Here is a 19,010-nt window from a genome sequence, read left to right as displayed (position 1 = left end):
TACCTAAAATATCACCGATATTATTTTACCTACTGAATTTAATTGAAATATTTTTTAATCATAATATCAATAATCAAGCAGTTGTTAGAGCTTGTTAGTTACCTCGAAATTAAATTAAAATAAAATTGTAATTTGTTACGCTAGCGTTTTATTTCTTTCACACAAATAAGTAAAAAAGTAGTCATTAATGAGTGTCGGTAAGAGAGTATCAATGTAGGCGTATTCTTACTATATTACTTCAGGCGTATCCCAGGGCTCAATACTTGGACCTCTCCTGTTAATCATGTATAATAATAATTACATAAAGCACTGTACATGTCGGCCGCTGATCACCTGAAAATATTTAAGTTAATTGAGATACAATCCAAAAGGATCTAAATATATTTTCTGTATACTGCAGCAAGTATGAATTACAATATAAGCTTTTAATTATATTTATATTATTATTTATAAAGCTAAAAGAAATGTAACATTAACTACAATCATTCTCTTTGCAATTTGCATAGACTAGCATCTATAATAAATCATTATAACACTAGAAATAAGGGATTGCTTATAACTTATTAGAAGTATTAGTAGGCGTCATAAGTTACATAATAGCATTAAGAGTAGATGTTGATACTTTTATATTCAAGTCCCAGGCACTGTTCAGGTTTTACAAATTTAAATGGTTTATAAAAAATGGCTCTGTCGTAAATCCTATTACTCCACAGCTGAATATCTAAGTGATCGGACAGCCTGGGACTAGATTATGATTATTTTATAGCGATAGAAATGACTGTACAATATTGTATATTTTTATTGAAAAGAGCGCAAAAAAAAGAATGCTGGGAAAGTTTCTTGCGCCGCTACTTCTCTCTCAGAGCGCCATTTGTTTCCGAAGCGGTAGTAGTATCTAGTATATTAGAAATTACATCAAAATGAATTCTAAAGGAATCAATTTTGAGAAAATAAATGCATTTTTATGACTTTTATCTTATCTTTCAACTACACAGGAGTTACTTTGGGTAATAAATTACATTTAAATATTCATTTAAATATTTAAATGTAATATGTAAGTGTTCACCATTAACATGTGTGGCCCTTAAGAAGCCTTCTACTTTTTTTTGTATTTATACTAAGCCATTATATTAATTTTCTACCTGATTAGAACATAATATTTTTATTCGGCACACTCTTTATATAATACAATAATAGAAAATGACAGCAGCAAATTCTTGAGATATGGATCTCACATGTGGGTCACAGATACTATGGAAATTATAACATTTCTTGCACTAATTGATTCTTCAATACATGTTTCTGCACGGGATTATCAATACTTATTTGATTGTACTAAAATCACCAACATTTTTTGTTATGTTATTTCTAGAAATATTTGCAACGGACAAATATCTCATAATGCAGGAATACCGTCCCCAATGCAACAATTAATTAACACTTACAACAAACAATTTGTTAGTGCTGATATTTTCAATTTATTCGAGAGTCGGTTCACATGCAAAATAAAAAATATTCTGTTTAGTGTCTGATTGATATATATATATAATAAATATAATAAGCCTTTATTGCTATTCACAAATATTATAAACCAGCTGACCCGACAGACGTAGTTCTGTATATAATAAATAAAAAAACATTTTTTATGAATTTGTCTATGATATAGCATAACATGAAGAATTACTTCGTCAAATATGCACCCTGCTGTCGTAATGAAATTGTTTCATAGCAGAACTGTCAAACCGTGCGTCAATAAATTCTCTCATAGAAATTATGTATGGACACATCAAAGGAAAAACAAATTTGTTGTTTTTATTTAATTCCGAGCATTTTCCTATTTACTCACCTTTTAAACCTTCTCTGGACTTCCACAAATAATTCATGATCTAAATTTTCCAAATCGGTCCAGCCGTTCTCGAGTTTTAGCTAGACTAACGAACAGCAATTCATTTTTATATATATAGATGATACACAACTAAATATAAATTTAAATCTAAATTATATGTTCCGTTAAACAGCTTGTCTTTCGACAAAGGCCTCCTCTTAAGATTTTAATACCTTTCTGTCTTCGCTACTTGGAGACATTTAGGCCCTTACTTTATCACCCTTTTCTTCTACAACCATCATTTCGATACCTATCTGTTTTTTTAGTCCATTTTTCTTGTTTTTCTCTTAACATGTGTCCTGTCCTATCGATCGCCATTTCAATGTTCTGCATATCGATTTCGTTGCGTCTTTGAATTTAGTCATACCTTATATATATATATATATATATATATACAGGGTGTCCCGTAATCAGTGGACCAACGGGATACCCGTGATAGGGGTGGTCATCATCTATCGAAAACACCAAATTTTACTGTTCTAGGGCCAGTAGTTCAAAAGATATGATTTTTTAAGCATTATTTTGAAAATTCTACCCTTATCAACACAAAAGTTGAAAAAAAATATTTTTTATTTTTATTTTGCCCTGTTTCTTAACTTAAGGTGGCTGAGGAAACATGTGTCTTCACAATTAAATCCATTTTTGTGAATAAATATTGCCAAATTAAAAATTAAAAACCAAAACATGCGCAAATATCAAATAACTAAATTTGCAACGTGATGTTTGAAGCAAGCTAGTGCAAAAAAAATGTATGACAGCCTTGCGGACCATTATTTAAAAAACATCTGCAGTTCATACTGATTCCAAAAAGGTATAATTAATCATTATTGTGAAACAATAAAAGACAATAATTATTTTAAATCAACATTAGATAGCAATTTCTTGGCGGAATTTACAATAAAACAAAAGTAAATAGTTAGAATTTTTTTATTTATTTCTTATAATAAATGTTCGAAATGTCTTCCTCTTACTCTAAGGCATAGCCGGCATCTTCTTATAAAATTTCTTTTTAAACTTTTTAACGCCCTTTCATTATTTTTGACTTTTTCACTCACCACATTCAGTTTTTGTCTTAGCTGTCTTTCGTTATCGTTAACGGTTTCATATACGGATTCTTTAAAATATCCCCATAAAAAATAATCCAATGGATTAAGATCAGGTGATCGAGCTGGCCATGGGATTGTACCTCCTCGTCCAATCCACCTACTTGGGTAAGACTCGTTTAAATATTCCCTCACTTGTCTGCAATAATGAGCGGGTGCGCCATCATGCTGTAACCACATCCTCTCACATACCTCCTGTGGTACATTTGCTAATAAATTACTTAAGTCATTTCTTAAAAATTGCAAGTACCGAGCACCATTAAGCCTCGGTGGGAGCTCAAATGGACCAATAAGTTTACCATCTAAGATTCCAGCCCACAAATTGACTCCAAACTGGTGCTGGAATCTATCTTCTCGTACAATACGTGGATTCACAACAGCCCATTCATGTAAATTATGAATGTTAAACACTCCAACTCTTTTAAAACACGATTCATCGCTCCATAATATTGAATTGAAAAATAGTGGATCTTGTCGGCATCGGCGAAGCATCTCTGCACAAAAATCTATCCTCCGTTGATAATCAGCAGGTAATAGTGCCTGCACTCGTTGAATATGATAAGGGTATAAACTGTTTCTTTTTAAAATGCGATGTACTGTTGTTTTTGCTATACCAGTACGTCTTGAAATACGACGAACACTCGTAGAAGGTTCTTCTGTCACTTCGGCCAGTATTTGAAGTTCATCGACTCTTCTAGGTCTTCCCACGTTGTTTGCAGCTCCGGGAATTCTGCCTTCTAAATACGCGTTATTTACACGGAGAAAAATTCGATGATCCGGATAGCGGTCGCGATTAGGATAGCGCTCACGATACGTACGGGCTGCTTGCCGAGCGTTTGCATTACACAGACCGTAAATAAAATACATCTCAGCATATTCACGAGGAGTATAGGTATTAGGCATTTTATAAAATCCGGGCAAACAGTATCCAAATCACAAAGACAAACAAGGTCCAATTCAAGCGTCAGTCACCAAAAAAAAGAGTCGTAATGGTAGCGAAGTAAAAAACACGTGTGCAGCTACGAGCTATGAGCAAGTCTCTGATGAAACTAAGAATAATTTGAAAAATTAGGGTGTGGGGATCATAGGCGTCGGCCAATAGGACCCCGTAAACGAAAAAGGTACCTGAGCGAGAAAGAGATAGCATATTGTGTTATCTCTCTCTCGATAACAAAATAATTCTCAGAATAGATAGCGCTTAAATGTTTCTCGCAATTGGAGTCTAAAATTGGTTATTAAGTTATTTTTTTTGTAAAATGTAATATTGTTATACCTTTTTGGAATCAGTATGAACTGCAGATGTTTTTTAAATAATGGTCCGCAAGGCTGTCATACATTTTTTTTGCACTAGCTTGCTTCAAACATCACGTTGCAAATTTAGTTATTTGATATTTGCGCATGTTTTGGTTTTTAATTTTTAATTTGGCAATATTTATTCACAAAAATGGATTTAATTGTGAAGACACATGTTTCCTCAGCCACCTTAAGTTAAGAAACAGGGCAAAATAAAAATAAAAAATATTTTTTTTCAACTTTTGTGTTGATAAGGGTAGAATTTTCAAAATAATGCTTAAAAAATCATATCTTTTGAACTACTGGCCCTAGAACAGTAAAATTTGGTGTTTTCGAGAGATGATGACCACCCCTATCACGGGTATCCCGTTGGTCCACTGATTACGGGACACCCTGTATATTTTAACTCCAATTAAAAACAATTTCATTATAACAACAGGAAGCATATTTTACGAAATAATTCTTGATGTTATGGAATTATTTAACAATTCATATAAACAGTATTCTATGTATTATGTACAGAACAACGTATGTCGGGTCAGCTAGTAGGTATATAACTTTATTCATTGTAGCTTAAATATATATAACTGTGAAAGCATTGAGGAGCTCTGTCATAACATACATTCTCGAACATTCTCGTACTAAATCTATTAATGTGACAGTACACTAGTGCCGTACACCGACATTAAGCACCCTTAAATAGGTCAGATGTCATGTTCTATGTAATTGACTTGAAATTAGGGAATGTTCCTGACAGACCAGTAATAAGATTTCATATACATGCTGTGTTGTGTTAATGTAACCACTTGGCTACTTCGGTACTTGGCCTTCTGAAATATAGTCTAAAGGAATTTATTAATGGAGAAGTATAAATTAGTTTATTTATTTTAATAATTAGTTGATTTTAATCAATATGTTCTACCTGTATCTATGGTATATTTGAAACTTTACAATAAATTTACTCAAAGAAATGTTCGCTAATAGGTACTTACTATTTCTTACTTACTGTTTCGAGAATTATCATTGTCATTACTATAATCTTAACACCAGGAACAGACATAAACTTATAATACCTACTACTTGGTTAAGTGGAGTAAAAAGTCTTTTGTGGGGTGATGTTATAAGTAAAGATCCCAGAAAATGTTCAAAGCAAATGTGTTACGAAATTCAAAAGAATTGTTAAAAACGTTTGTGTGGTAAAGGTTATTATGACATAAATGACTTTCTTAATGAAACCACAGTTTGGGAATGGAGCGACCATCCACAAAATAAATAATAAGTTTAATTGTACGACGTTACTTTTGTAATCATATTTTAATGAAATAAAGAAGCCCGCTGAGTTTGTTGCGCGCGTTCTTCTCAGGTCTGAGGCATATTTTATGGAATGGTAGTTTTTGACCTTTAATAAGTGATATCATATCCTATTTTGAATAAAAATATTTGAATTGAAACGCATAAAGAAACGTTAATATAAATCGGCTTTAATATAAATTTTATTTTATCAAAATCGTGCCGAAAATACGAATACGTGTACGAGTCTGTAAATAGCTCTCAGAATTTTCTACTTATCAAAACACATCATTGTTATAACATAACCTTACAAATATATCATTTCCAAATACTATTTCAGCATTTTATCGTATTCTTCTGTTACAGCTAGATAATATAAAAAACTCTTCAAAAGTTAGAGTGCTCTATAAAATCGAATAAAAGAACTCAAGTAAGAAAGCGTTCAGAAGTTACTAATATCGCCCAAAGGGTCTTAAACAGCAAGTTGTAAGTTGTCATAGCTCTCACAGAAAAACGGCCAAGTGCGAGTCGGACTCACCAATGAAAGTTTCCGTGGCAGCAAGACGATTTATGACGTATTTAATTTTTTTTGTTTTATCATTCTCTTATTTTAGAAGTAACATTTGGACATTTACCTTAGAAACAAATGATAGTAGGAACCTCAATATCTTTTTTAATGACCTATCCAGAGACACGTATGGGTTTGATGAACAGTACCCACAAAATTTGTTGTTTTTTATTTAAATTTTTGTATGAAAATCTTAATTCGGTTCAAAGAATATCTACTTACCAAGTTTCAACAGTATAGTTTATATAGTTTCGGAAAAATGTGGCTATGACATACGGACGGATAGACAGACAAACAACACGAATCCATAAGGGTTCCGTTTTTTGCCATTTAGCTACGGAAACTTAAAACGATACAAATAAAGTAAAACACACATGTTCAGTAATCGCAATTACGAATTCATGTTAAACATGTTTCGCTCGACGCATGAAAACAAGTGAAATCTTTCAGATTTTATGTTTAGAGCGCATTCATGCGAGCGCTGAACGCTACAGCCAGGAGTGCTTTCCATTGTTTCCTGATGGAAGTCGACAGGAGATGGATGCGGCTGTGATTGTCGACACACCTTGATAAATTGTATAGCACGGAACAGCCCTCACTTTTCTTAGTACTAAAGCCGAAGCAACAATGTTTGCCGTACACTCGCTATTTACCTTTCCCTAGTATTGTTCGTAGTGAAACATATTATATTCTTTTCATCAGTCAGATCTTTATGTATATCTTTAAATACTGATAGCACTTGTAAATAGAGATTATTATAGTAATACAAAGCTATTTCTGATTCGGCTGTTTTTACACGCTTATCAGCTTCACCTGTAAGTATATATTTATTTGTAACCGACCCATTTGGGCGCGATTTAGACCACTTTAAACGGCCAGATTTTGTTCAAACTTCTTAGATTTATCGAGGACAATACATTAATTTGATAAAATTTTTCAATTTGCAACATAAAATTTTTGTTAATTTATATAAATTTCATCTATCGCCGATAAGTCAGGAAATTTTCACTACTGACATTATAGTAAAATATGAATTCGACTCTAATGTGGTAATATATGGTTAGAGTGCAAAGGATTATATATATATATATATAGGATAGCCTCCCACTGGTGGAGGCTGCTTTGCACAGGAAAAGCCGTCTGGATCATGGGTACCACATTGGCTCCTATTCCTGATAGTAATCTGCCGTAAGTATTTGTAAGCATTACCTATGTTTCGATCTGTATGACGCCGTAGCTAGTAAAATTACTGGGCAAATGTGACTTAGCATCTTATGTCTCAAGGTGACGAACACAGTTGAAGTGCCGCTCAGGCTGCTCGTCTCATCACTTATTGTAATTAAAATAATGTTCTACGAAATAGAAATCTAAGCATGAATTTTTTAGATCAATCAAAATTGATTGCAATAAAAAAATCCTTCATATGTTTTTATGATGCAAGAACCTTTCGCGGAAGCTTATCATTGAATCCCAACGTAATCCGAATATAATATAAGCCCTCTCTCATATTTTTGACAAGATCAACATAGGAATATTTTTCATCCAACTATTTTTCTCCAACGGCTTTATAGGTGGGATTTGTTCGGATTTTGAGGCTGCCAATCTCTACCCGGCTAACCGCTAGGGGCAACAGAATACTTTGATCGAGGAAAAACTCCGGACACGTCGTTAGCAGATTTAAAATACAACAACGAAAAGAAATTTTACATTAAATCTGGACTCAATTTCAGAACAAACAAAGGAACCTTATCGAATTCATTTTACTTCAGAATTGTTTGATTTTTACTTTCATTGTTGTTCGTTTTCTTCCTAATTTATTCTTTTCGAATCTAAATCCGTTTTGAATTCGTCTTGAACAAAAATTGTTTTGTAAACATTTCCTTCGGTAAATTATTGACGCAATAATGACAAAAGCTTGGATTAAGGATTGGTCTCCGCTGCGCTACAACTAGATACCTCACTTTATAATAGTTTATTTATTATATGTTTGATATGTGATTCCAGTGTCTTTCTTTTTTCTTGTAGTATTATTTTTACAAAGTTTAACTACGCCGCCTGGCATTTTAGTTTTATTTCAATCATAAGCAAAGCTTAACAGAACATGTGCCACGTCAACGTCACACATTCTTCGAGACTGACTTGAAATCGCCCACTTGGGCGTAGTATTAGTTGCCGCACTTTGCGAGTACGCCAACGGTGTCTAGTTGAAGCGCAGCGGAGACCAATCCTTAATCTAAGGATAAATGTATCACACTTTAAAATAAAATCTCTTTTCATAAGACAGTGAATATCGCTTCAGTTTAAGCTCACCTGCTTTAAGGAAAATAAATCACTTAAATTACCAAGGATTTTGGAGAAACAATAATTAATAACCGATTATGGTAATGAAGAATAAGTTTTTTGTAATTGGGAAACAGGCGCAGGTGGCGTTGGAAATTTATGCACAAACGTGTGGGGAGTGGAGTCTAATCCATCAAGTGATCGAGATAGCCGGCATCCATTAATCATTCTCTATTGATTAATGTGTCCTCACACAAAATACTCATAATTTCACTTCCGGTCAATTGATGAACTGTATTTTGACAACGACTGCTGTTTTATCAACTAGCATGATACCTATATTGAATAAATTAGTCTATGAGGTAAAAAAGGAGTTACATTTACATAATTCACCCGTGGGAGGCTGCTTTGCATGAGGGCTAGATTATGGGCACGACAACGGCGCCTATTTCTGCCGTGAAGCAGTTATGTGTAATCATTATTCTGTTTCGGTCTGAAGGGCGCCGTAGCTAGTGAAATTACTGGGCAAATTAGACTTAACATGATATGTCTGAAGGTGACGAGCGGAATTGTAGTGCCGCTCAGAATTTTTGGGTTTTTCAATAATCTTGAGTACTGTATCATAATGGGAGGATATAGCAATTACCATTAACTCGAACGTACTGCTCATTCCTTTTTTTCATAAAAAAAATATAAGTCTAGATGAAGTCTCTTGCTGTTAGAAAACCGACAAGAACAGGCCAGGAATATTAGATAAGTGTGCGTGACAACCTACGTCTTACACCCGCGTTTTGTATGACACTTTGTGTTAGTGTGCAAAAATTTCTCAAAATAGAGGTTAGTTCTAAAGTAAATTTTTCTCCCAACTGAGCCAACTCTTCGAGTGACGTACTATCGTTGATAAATCTTGTATGCTTTGTTCAACTCTCAGGTTGTGGCTTCATTCTTCGCGAGTTCGAGTCCTGCATCGTTCATAAAATTTGTTTTCAAATTTGATTTGTTTAATTAATCCCAGAAGTGAGGGTTATCATTTCAAAACATAAAAAATTGTTTACATTAACAGATAAATAAAGCTAGGTTGGTGAAATACGAAAAGAACATAAAATAAAAAGTTCCCACAATAACCAAATACTACACTGCACTATATTCATATAATATTAAAAACTATTTCGTTTCAAAAGCCTCACAACCACTGATCTCATAAAAGGTAGGGTAAGATATGTGCGCACATGGGCATATCACATTTTTATTCGCATAAAAGCCTTTATGGCTTCATATTATATGCTTATCCCCTGGTATGATGTGCATTATAAAAATAAAACCCCGCAAATAGTAATTGTTGTGGACTTAAGTTCAGATTTTAATATCCTTACTTATCCATCGTAAACATAACATATATATACTTATGTGTGAATTATGTATTTTTATAAAGTAAATATGACACATTCACGGTATTATAAGAAGAAGGGTAGAGACATCGCTTCATTGTGTGTCTTCTACCGCATTTATCACGGGGAGTGTTCCGAAGAGCTGTTTAACCTGATTCCTGCCGTCAAATTCCACCTTCGCACGACACGCTACAAGTTAGGATATCAACCCCACCATCTGGATGTGTGGCTGTCCTCCACAGTGCGGTTTTCAAGGAGCTTTCTTCCACGTCCTACAAAGCTGTGGATTGAGCTTCCTTGTGCGGTGTTTCCGGGACGATACGACATGAGTAACTTCAAAAACAGCGCGTAAACCTTCCTTAAAGGCCGGCAACGCTCCTGTATACCTCTGGTATTATTACTTAACACCACACTCGTTTGTCCTCCTTTTCCATAAAAATATACAAGATTTATTTTAAATTTGATGCAATCCGACGAGCTTCCAAATTACATATTCGCTATAAAACGGTAGTTTATGTCCTTTTCCAAGTTCAAATTTTTTTTTAATGAAAATAAGCGACGAGACGAGCAGGACATTCAGCTGTTGTTAATTGATACACACTGCCCATTATAATGCAGTGCCATTCAGGATTATTGAAAAACCCAAAAATTCTGAGTGGTACTTACTACAACTGCGCTCGTCACCTTGAGACATAAGATGTCAAGTCTCATTTACCCAATAATTTCACTAGCTACAACGCCCTTCTGACCGAAACATAATAATGTTTACATATTGCTGCTTCACGGCAGAAATCGGCACCATTGTGGTACCCACAATCTTGCCGGCATCCTATGCAAGGGAGCCTCCCACTTAATTTCATCAAAATCTTTTCAGTGCTTTAGGCGTGAAAGCGTAGCGTAACAAACAAACTTACATTCACATTTATAATAAAAGTTTAACTTACCTTTTAACTAAAAGTGTCGTATAAATTTTTGGAAATTTCACTGGTGAAAATGTAAGTTTGTTTCCTATACATGAATAAATAAATAAATAGTATTAGTAAGGATTCACGAAGTAGTTTACACACGTGTTGCAGATTATATACTTGTCAAAGTTGATCAATAAAAATACCCCAATATAACAGTTCTATTAATATGAATTATTTCATTAAAACAAAGCGAAATAAAGTACTAATTCGACGGTACGATGTAATGAATTAAAGGATTATCTAGCTTATCATTAATTCGAATGAAAGCGAATGAAGCGGTCCAACTCCATCATGTAGGTCTCATTAAATATTAAGTTGAATGTATTGTTTAATCCAAACGTAACGCGGGATTGTCTGGTTAATAACCTTAATAACCTGAACATCACGCCAGCGGCAAACTGGCATAATTAATATTGCAAATGTTGTTAGCGGATGGGCTATGGGGTGTCAGAAGGTCTGAAGGGGAGCATCAGCATGTAGGTTAATAGATAGCTGGAATGGAGATTGGTCATGTGGTGTAAATGTCTCCCTGTCGCAACGAGTACGAAGAGTACTTGTGATAATCTACTTTACGAAAAAAGTTAATTTTTAAAATTACATGATCGAATTTTATGTTTTGTGTTCAGTTGACGGTAATTGATACCCTGAAAATTCCAAAAATTCTGAGCGGCACTACAATTGCGCTCGTCGCCTGGAGACGTAAGATGTTAAGTCTCATTTGCCCAGTAATTTGACTAGCTACGACGGCCCTTAGGCCGAAACACAATAATATTGCGTAATTTTAATATTATGATACTACATCGATTGTTGCTTCAAACTGACACTAACAGAAGGTTAAATTCTATATAGTTTTTATTATTGTAAATGCTAGTAAAATAAGAAGCTTATAACAAATTCGTTCGTTTAAATTTCAGGTATGGGTGTCATAAATTCAAAGTACAATATCGACCGCTAGTCAAGTCATAAAATCTTTAACAAAGTAGCAGATGACATTATTTTTACTTAACAGCTTAACACCATAAGCTTAGATAATTTATACGTTTAGATCGAGCTGTTATACAACTAATTAAAACAGGGCAGGAATATTAGTTTGGTGTGCGTGACAAACTACGTCTTACACTCGCGATTTGTATGACAATTTGTGTTAGTGTGCGTATATTGCTCAAAATAGAGATCAGTTCTAAAGTCTATTTTTTTTTGACATTTTCACAGTTGTCACAATCTATCTCGATTAGCATGAAACTTTGTGTAAGTGTGCGTGAATTGCTCAAAATAGAGGTTAGTTCTAAAGCCTATTGTTTTCGGCGTTTTCACAGTTGTCATAATTGATCTATATTAGCATGAAACTTTGTGTTTGTGTGCGTGCATTGCTCAAAATAGAGGTTAGTTCTAAATCCTATTGTTTTCGACGTTTTCGCAGTTGTCATAATCTATCTAGATTTACATGAAACTTTGTGTTAGTGTGCGTGAATTGCTCAAAATAGAGGTTAGTTCTAAAGTCAATTTTTTTTACGTTTTCAAAGCTGTCATAGTCTATCTAGATGTATAAATGATCTGAAACCATAAGCATTTAATAGAGTAGATACCATCACCCACTTACTGAGTTGGATAAAAGCATTTCAGATTTTTAAAACCACAAAAACAAACCGTACTGTAATTAAAAAGTTCAAAACAAAACAACTGTTTTTGACACAATTCATTTAATTAAGAATTTGATTCTCGTGCCCTCGTGCCCTAACCAAAACTTTTCAACAGACCTGAGACACAATTACGCGATGCTGTCACTCGTACTAAGCCGTTTTAAAACAAAAAAGGATCAAATTAATTTACCTGATTTAAATTATTTAATTTCAATGCGGACTGTATACAACCTTCAAACCAAACGATTTCCTTCCCGAAAAATTGTAACCATGACTTAATTGGTATATTGATAAATAAATAAATAAATATTTATAATTTTAATATTAAGCTTCTTATAATATGAATGGTTGGTGACCCTGACTACTAAGCTAGAGGTCCCGGGTTCGAATCCCGGTAGGTGCAATCATTTATATGATGAATATAGATGTTTGTTTCCGAGTCATGGATGTTTATGTGTATTAATGTATGTTTAGGTAAGTATATTTTATTAAATATAATGTCATTGTCTTGTACTCATAGTACAGGCTATACCTTGTTTGGGGCACGATAATTTGTGTAAGAGTGTGTCAATATCAATATATATATTTTTTTTCTATCTATCGAAAGTAGTCAGTGAATAAGACACACTCCTTTTCGATAAATTATTGATAAAGGATTTTCGACGAAGGATTGGTCTCCGCTGCGCTCCAACTAAATACAGGCGTAGTCGCAAGGTGCGGCAGCTAATACTCGAGCGAGTCTCGAACAATGTGTGACGTTGACGTGCTACATGTTCTTTTTTTTCTGAAAATAAGGGACAAGACGAGCAGGACGTTCAGCTGATGATAATTGATACGCCCTGCCCATTACAATGCAATGTTCTGTGATACTTTGCTAATAATTGAAACTTAAATACCTGGTTTCGTAGTAAAACTTTGTAAAAGTTGCCATTGTGTGTCAAGATGCCACGCACACAAGCATCTAATAGTTGTATATAGTTGGAGCGCAGCGGAGACCAATCATTAATCTAAGAATGTAGTTGAATATCTATCATACATTAAACCGAGACGTTTAGTTGATACTGAGTCAATATTAAATATTATTTCAATAGGTTTTTTATATTATAAGCCCTTCTTTTTTCATTTGAAGTTTTCACATTTCCCGGCAGCCTCATCAAAGTGAATCAAATACCGTCTTCAGTTTTTCCGAACTGAAACGACTTCGGGGGTTTTAAACTCATAGCATACTGCCAACTTAAAGGCTGGCACCACATGTCATGACTCCTGGTGTTACGGATATTCAAATCAAATCAAATCAAATCAAATCAAATCAAAATCACTTTATTCATGTAGGTCACGGAAATGACACTTATGAATGTCAAAAAATATTTTTTCTTATTGAATCTACCGCTATTTCGTAACGGATTGAGCTAATGAGAAGAATAACTATTCCAGAGTCTTTTTTATGAAAATACTGGACGAGACGAGCAGGACGTTCAGATGATGGTAATTGATACGCCCTGCCTATTAAAATTCAGTGCCGCTCAGGATTATTTCAAAGCCCCAAAGTTATGAGCGGCACTACAATTGCGCTCGTCACCTTGAGACATAAGATGTTAAGTCTCATTTGCCCTGTAATTTCACTAGCTACGGCGCCCTTCAGACCGAAACACAGTAATTTTTACACATTACTGCTTCACGGCAGAAATAGGCACCGTTGCGATACCCATAATCTAGCCGGCATCTTGTGCAAACTGGTACTGGTGGTTGCCATAGAGTAGGTTTACTTTGCTATAGCAGTCTTCCTCAAATTAAGATTTGCATAACATGTTGGGAAAACGAGCGAAAACGGGAACCGAAACTGGAAAAGGACATGAGATAATCTTCAATTCCAAACTTGCTTATTATTTTTAAAAAACCTTCATCTACGCGGACGAAGTCCAAGTCAAGTTTGAGGCTCCTTTGCACAGGATGCCGGCTAGATTATGGGTACCACAACGGCGCCTATTTCTACCGTGAAGCAGTAATGTGTAAACATTACTGTGTTTCGGTCTGAAGGGTGTCGTAGCTAGTGAAATTACTGGGCAAATGAGACTTAAGATCTTATGTCTCAAAGTGACGAGCGCAATTGTAGTGCCGCTCAGAATTTTTGGGTTTTTCAAGAATCCTGAGTGGTACTGCATTGTAATGGGTAGAGCGTATCAATAACCATCAGCTGAGCATTCTGCTCATCTAGTCCCTTATTTTCATTAAAAAAAGAAGTCGCGGGCATTAGCTAGTATTGTATAAATATATGTATCCGTCACAACATGAATGCCGCGTTAATGCCCCGGTACACTCGAGACAGATTTACTAATGTCTCGTTTTCCCTGTAATTTTCACTCGCCGACGTGACTTCGTATAAACACACCAATATTTTCGTAGCGCTGAGTTTTATCATGAAATTATTATCTTATAAGGCTTGGATACAAATAGTATTGAGATATTTTCCGATTGAACAATTAATGTATTTTTATTTGCATTAATTTATTGTTCTTAATAAGGTTAATTATATTATAAGTACTCATAAAAGTGGTATGTATATTTTAAAATGTATGCTTTTTTTATATTCAGAGGTGTAATTTTGCTTAAACTAAATATAGCATTTTGATTTGAATTTAACCTAAAATAACGCTCCGATTCTTGTTAAAATTATTAGATTGTGATTATTTTATAGCGATAGAAATGACTGTAGAATATTGTATATTTTTATTGAAAAGAGCGCAAAAAAAGAATTCTGGGAGAGTTTCTTGCGCCGCTTCTTCTCTCTCAGAGCGCCATTTGTTTCCGAAGCGGTAGTAGTATCTTATAGTTATTAAAAATGACATCAAAAAGAATTCTAAAGGAATCAATTTTGAGAAAATAAATGCCATTTATGCCTTTATTGCTTTCGCTAAAGGTAGTTTCTAACCTTACAAGTATGTAGTACTACGTAATACATATAACCCGTTTGACGGCTATGAAACGAGTGGTGTTACCAATGTTGTTGTTTCACTCGCACTTACGAACTTATGAAGCAATAGAGATGCGTCGTGTTAAATTTATTATTGTCAGCTTGATGTTTTTACAAGCGCTACCAACGTCATGGACTGCCAAAAGATATCCCAATTAATAATTACATTTATTTAACTAACTCTATACTGTGTTAGTAATGTTATTTTATATAATTATCACTGATTAGAAATAGCTAATAGTATTTAATTTTCAGATCTGTAGTTAACTTAATTCGTGTAAGTTACACGTGTAAGTACAGCAGTGCCAACTAACTAATGTAGAAGACATTATATATATTTATCATATATAAGAATGAAAAACATATAGTCCGTCTTGTGGGAGGCCTACCAAAACGTACCGGAAGACGTACTTCCGGTACGTGGTCGCCATTCGAGGACATATCTGCCCCACCGGCCATCTATCCGTCGAACTATCTGTCCAGCGCATGACCGATCGTCGTGGAGATCTTTGAAGGAGGCTTTTGTCCAGCAGAAGACGATGAAAATCTAATTCGGAGTAAGATGTGAAAGCATGACGTTTTTGGACATCCATACGAACTTTCATCCCCTTCTACATTCCTACACAGATCGGAATTTTAAAAACGATGCACTAAATATTTATTTATTTCTTATAAAGTGCCTAAATGTAATGGTGCCATCGATAATGAAGAACTTCCATCCCCTATTAACCCTCAACCCCTGTATTTTTTCGCAATTAAAAGTATTCTATGTCTTTTTTCAAGCTCTAGTATTTTTTTTTTTATGGAATAGCAGGTCAAACGAGCGTACGGGTCACCAAGTGATCACCGCCGCCCACAATCTCTTGCAACAGCAGAGGAATCACAGGAGCGTTGCCGGTCTTTAAGGAAGGTGTACGCGCTTTTTTTGGAGGTACCCATGTCGTATCGTCCCTGAAACACCGCACAAGGAAGCTCATTCCACAGCTTTGTAGTACGTGGAAGAAAGCTCCTTGAAAACCGCACTGTGGAGGACTGCCACACATCCAGATGGATGATATCCTAACTTGTGGCGTGTCGTGCGAAGGTGGAATTCGGCGGCAGGAATCAGGTTAAACAGCTCTTTGGAACACTCCCCGTGATAAATGCGGTAGAAGATACACAATGAAGCGGCGTCTCTACGCAACGCGAAGTGATCCAGCCGTTCACAGAGCACTGGGTCCCCGACAATTCGAGCTGCTCTGCGTTGCACGCGGTCAAATGGATCAAGCTGATACTGGGGTGCGCCAGACCAGAGATGACAGCAATACTCCATGTGTGGCTGGCTTGAAGTATTATTATTCGTATTATTATTATTAATATGTGTAGGGGATAATCTGCACTTAAATCCTAGAATCTATTGTGCCCCCTGCTTGCGCTAGCGCACCTACATTCGACTTCTTGTGTCTTAAGAGAAAGAGCTATGGTGAGAACGAGGCTATTGTATAGGAGACCTGTGCTGGGATTTAAATTGTCTTCTCTAGACCTATTTCCTTTAAGAAGCGTAGGATTCTTAGAGGGTCCAGGCCGGGCACGTCCTCTGCTATGAGTGAGGGTATTTTAAGATACCCCAGCCTGATTCTGGCAATGGCCTCGCATTCCAGAAGGATGTGTATGGGGTCTTCAGCGGCTACGCAGCAGAATCTGCACAGATTTGATTCGCTGAGACCCATTCTGGCTAGGTGCCCGTTTGCAGTAAGCTCTAGTATAACTCTGTATTAAATTTCATCAAAATCGGTTCCGTGACTTATGCGTGAAAGCGTAACCAACAAAGTTACATTCACATTTATAATATTATTAGTAGGGATTGATATTATAGAAGAAGATTTCAAAACATCTCATCATGCCTGTTATTTTTCTAAAAGTTATAATTTGCTTCAATCACTAGCGAATAATATCTCTATATAATTTACATCAGGTTGTTACTAATACATTTCCCTCTCATAGATAAAGCACTTAAAAATATCATATTCAAAAACATTTTTTATTTACATAGAATAATAAAAGCTGTGTTGCAGTGGCTCTATCAAAATTCTCTGAAATAAATATGAATCGCTGAAGCTTGACTATTTGTACGGGTTGGAATTAAATGGGCATTTCGGATATGAAAAAATGTTTACAATTTTTTGCTTGTCGACTGGAATATAAGTAACGAATGTATATAATATTATTTCATGTTAACGGCTAAACCAAAAGAGATATAATAGTATATACTCTGTGTTCATTTATTTTGTATGTTTCTTTCAGCAAGCTCTTTAATTTGATACTTTATTGATTTAGAGTTAGATTAAGGATTGGTCTCCAACTAGACACTGTCGGGGACCTAGCGCTCTGTGAACGGCTGGATCACTTGGCGTTGTGTAGAGACGTCGCTTCATTGTGTGTCTTCTAGCGCAGTTATCATGGGGAGTGTTTCGAAGAGCTGTTTAACCTGATTCCTGCCGCCGAATTCCACGACACGCCACAAGTTAGGATATCATCCCCACCACCTGGATGTGTGGCGGTCCTCCACAGTGCGGTTTTCAAGGAGCTTTCTTCCTCGTACTACGAAGCTGTGGAATGAGGTGATTGTGCGGTGTTTCCGGGACGATACGACATGGGTACCTTCAAAAAAAGCGCGTACACCTTCCTTAAAGGCCGGCAACGCTCTTGTGATTCCTCTGGTGTTGCAAGAGATGAGCCGTACGCTTGTTTGTCCTCCTATTCCATAAAAAAAAAACCAGATACTGCAAATGTAGTTGCAAAGTGCTATTACTACTCCCAAGTAAGTGTACTCTAGCCAATCTCGAACAATATGTGACGTTGATGTGCCACATGTAAACTTTGCTAATAATTGAAACTAAAATATAGTTGCGTAGTAAAAATTTGTAAAAATAATATTATAAGACGTAAGAAAGACACTGGGATCAAATATCATCAGTAAGTATTTTATATTTTATTAATTTCAATGTAAAATAACACGAATGCCATTGAGTGTCAAGATGCCACGCACAAAGGCATCTAATAGTTGTTGTAATAAAAAAGCTATTAAACTTAGGTAGTGCGGTAACTAGTTCGAGCGCAGGGGAGACCAATCCTTAATCTAAGGACTTAGTCTTAAAATAACCATAAATATTAAATAAAAAATTGTCTAAAACAAAGAAATTACTTCTTGACTACATATAAGCTGTAATGTTCTGAAAGTTTGATGTAATCTTTACAAGTTTTTATTTTATCTTAGGTTTAATTTTAAATTGTCAAAAATGGAGCAGGAGGGAGATAGTACTTAGTATAGTAGTACTTACAATATGTATGTATTACGATAAATAATGCAAAACATGAATGACAAATATTAAATGGATTGATAATACAGTTAACATGAATACTTTCTCATTAAGTGCACATTACACGAAGGATGTTGGTATTGTTTCGCACCGGACGTAATTAATCATATGACAGAAGTTATAAGTACGATATTGTGACATCGATAAACTATTAGGGTCCCGTACATTACATGGGTTTAGTCATAATCGGCAATATAATCAGACTTTGTTTAATGGAGTCGTCGCGGGACGGCTGGCAGATGTGAAATATGTAAAATATTTTAAA

Source organism: Leptidea sinapis, chromosome 6, assembly GCF_905404315.1.
Source record: "Leptidea sinapis chromosome 6, ilLepSina1.1, whole genome shotgun sequence".
NCBI classification, from domain to species: domain Eukaryota; kingdom Metazoa; phylum Arthropoda; class Insecta; order Lepidoptera; family Pieridae; genus Leptidea; species Leptidea sinapis.
The sequence above is the reverse complement of the archived record's forward strand: the minus strand, read 5'-3'. Positions refer to the sequence as shown.